This window comes from Theropithecus gelada, chromosome 1 (assembly GCF_003255815.1).
Source record: "Theropithecus gelada isolate Dixy chromosome 1, Tgel_1.0, whole genome shotgun sequence".
Classification (NCBI taxonomy): domain Eukaryota; kingdom Metazoa; phylum Chordata; class Mammalia; order Primates; family Cercopithecidae; genus Theropithecus; species Theropithecus gelada.
In genome coordinates this window covers 138,046,718-138,050,107 of record NC_037668.1, presented here as the reverse complement: position 1 = coordinate 138,050,107, position 3,390 = coordinate 138,046,718, and the positions used below count along the sequence as shown (strand labels likewise).

General features: G+C 53.5%; 1 pseudogene; it reads right to left on the bottom strand.

Moving 5' to 3' along the window:
- Positions 1-1,277: 1,277 nt before the first annotated feature.
- Positions 1,278-2,227, bottom strand: LOC112612096 (annotated as a pseudogene).
- Between the last annotated feature and the right edge of the window lie 1,163 nt (positions 2,228-3,390).

Below are 3,390 nucleotides of genomic sequence, written 5' to 3'. Positions count from 1 at the left end.
GAACATCTGCCCAACCCCAGGCTATGCTGGCTTCATCTTCCTGATCCACCTGTGTGATGGGGTGAATTACCAACAGGGTATCATACAGGCCATGGCTGAGTTCTATAAGAGCCAGGTAGAAGAGCACTGTCCTGGGTGTGCTCCCAAGCACCCAGCTCACACACATCTTATTGACAGCTTCCTGGAGGCAGGCCTCGAAGTCCAGGCTTCCTGAGAGGCCTGGGAAAGAGGCTCTGCCTGGCTTAAGGGCCTGACCCCAAAGGTGCCACTTCCACCTCTCTCATCCTGATAGCCTTGTATTCTCCCCCTGCTTTGAAGTGGGGGATAGGTGAGACAAGAGGCAGTGTACATTAGCTACTTTTCCAGGGAGTGCCATCCCTCCAGCCTGGGGCAGAACAGACCCCTGAGTAGGTATTTTCATCACTGGTTGCCATATTCCCAGTTCCTGTTCAGAAACTGCACCCATGGAGAGACACACACAGGCCCAGTGACCACATGTACAGCCCCCAGGGCCTAATTCCCTTCTACATGCATGTGAGTACACAGTGGGCTTGATTCCTGCCAACTAGTCTCTGCCCCTGCCAGATATTCGTGTGCCCATATGATTAGGGGGAAGAGGTCACACTGACACACCCACGCTATCATGGGGAACGGGTAGCTGGCCCCCTATTTGACCACCCTTTATTGCTGGTTCAGGACCAGTAGTGCTACTACATTGTCTCCAAGGTCCCACCTTGGGGTAGAATTGCCCAACCCTTTTGGAAGTAGGGTGGGGGTGGGCAACACTGGCCTCTTTTAAGTTACAGAGACCAGCTGGTCCTGTGGAGGAGAAGCCAGGGTTGCCTTCAGGAAGCAGGTTCCCTACTGAGCAGATGACCAAGGCCCAGGGCAGGTTCAAGCTCCTGTGAAGCATGCCTGCCGTGTCCATAGCCCATACTAACCCCGCCAGGAACCACTGGAATGCTTGTTCCTGGGCATAGAAGCCCAAGTCAGCTGTAACCTTGCAGCACAATTACATCTGCCAGCAGTACCCAGAGGGCCTATAGAAAGTGCAGGTGAAAGCAGATGCTAAGAGAATGCTCTATTAGGCAAAACTGCATACTATGAAAATGCTTTAGAATGCAACAAGAGGAGATGTGAAGACACAAAGAACAAGTGCGTAGTGACACATGGCTATCAGAACGCACTAGAGAATCCGCACCGCTTCCCCTCTTTACCCAGAAAAGGCAGGCTCTAGGCCGCCTCCTTCCTCCTCGGCTGTGGCATCCTGGTACTGCTTACTCAGACAGCAGGTCGTTCATGTTGCTCTCGGCCTTGGTGAACTCCATCACGTCCATGCCCTCACCCATGTACCAGTGCAGGAAGGCCTGGAACACACTTGAACAGCTCCAGGATGGCGTGTTGTTGCCGATGCAGGTGGCTGACATTTTTAGCCCCTTAGGTGCAATGGCACAGATGGCCGTTTTCACATTGTGAGAGCCAGTCAGCAAAGTAGCTGCTGTTCTTGTTTTAAATATTGAACATTTGCTCATCCACCTCCCTCATGGACACACAACCTCTGAAAATGGCAGCCGCCATTAGGTAGTGGCCATGACGGGGCTCACAGGCAACCATCATATTCTTAGCATCAAATATTTGCTGGGTAAGCTCAGCCACAGTCAGGGCCCAGTACTGTTGGCTGCCCTGGCTGGTTGGTGGGGCAAAGTCAGGCATGAAGAAGTGCACAGCCGGGGAAATGGGATCATGTTCATGGCCAGCCTTTGCAGGTCAGTATTCAGCTGGCCTGGGAAGCGCAGGCACATGATGACCCCACTCATGGTAGCAGACACCAGGTGATTCAGGTCACCATAGGTGGGTGTGGGCAGTTTTAGGGTTCTGGAACAGATGTCATGCAGAACTACAGGGCTTCGCTATCAATGCAAAGGTCTCCTTTGCAATTTCTATGAGCTGGTGGACTGAGAGGGTGGCACTGTAGGACTCCACCATGGTATCTGACACCTTGGGCAAAGGCAGAACACTGTTTATGATCCTGTCTGGGTACCCCTCCCAGATCTTACTGATGAGAAGGGTACCCATCCCAGATCCAGTCCCTCCACCCAGGGAGCGGGTAAGCTGGAAACCCTGCGGGCAGTCACAGCTCTGATTCTTTTTTCACAACATCCATCACCGACGCCTTCAGCTCTGCACCTTCTGTGTAGTGCCCCTTGGCCCAGTTGTTCCTGGCCCCACACTGACCTGTAAGACAGTACAGCAAGTCACTGGATGGCCAGATATACAGTCATCAGGGGCCACCACAATGCAAAAAAGGGCCAAGTGGGGGGCGGAGCAAGATGGCCAAATAGGAACAGCTCCAGTCTCCAACTCCCAGCGCGAGCGACACAGAAGACCGGTGATTTCTGCATTTTCAACCGAGGTACTGGGTGCATCTCACTGGGGAGTGCCGGACGATTGGTGCTGGTCAGCTGCTGCAGCCCGACCAGCGAGAGCTGAAGCAGGGCAAGGCATTGCCTCACCTGGGAAGCGCAAGGGGGAAGGGAATCCCTTTTCCTAGCCAGGGGAACTGAGACACACAACACCTGGAAAATCGGGTAACTCCCACCCCAATACTGCGCTTTAAGCAAACAGGCACACCAGGAGATCATATCCCACACCTGGCCGGGAGGGTCCCACACCCACGGAGCCTCCCTCATTGCTAGCACAGCAGTCTGCGATCTACCGGCACGGCAGCAGCGAGGCTGAGGGAGGGGTGCCCGCCATTGCTGAGGCTTAAGTAGGTAAACAAAGCCACTGGGAAGCTCGAACTGGGTGGAGCACACAGCAGCTCAAGGAAACCTGCCTGTCTCTGTAGACTCCACCTCTGGGGACAGGGCACAGTAAACAACCACAAAAGCAGCAGAAACCTCTGCAGACGCAAACAACTCTGTCTGACAGCTTTGAAGAGAGCAGTGGATCTCCCAACATGGAGGTTGAGATCTGAGAAGGGACAGACTGCCTGTTCAAGTGGGTCCCTGACCCCTGAGTAGCCTAACTGGGAGACATCCCCCACTAGGGGCAGTCTGACACCCCACACCTCACAGGGTGGAGTATACCCCTGAGAGGAAGCCTCCAAAGCAAGAATCAGACAGGTACACTCGCTGTTCAGCAATATTCTATCTTCTGCAGCCTCTGCTGCTGACACCCAGGCAAACAGGGTCTGGAGTGGACCTCAAGCAATTTCCAACAGACCTGCAGCTGAGGGTCCTGACTGTTAGAAGGAAAACTATCAAACAGGAAGGACACCCACACCAAAACCCCATCAGTACGTCACCATCATCATCAAAGACCAGAGGCAGATAAAAACCACAAAGATGGGGAAAAAGCAGAGCAGAAAAGCTGGAAATTCAAAAAATA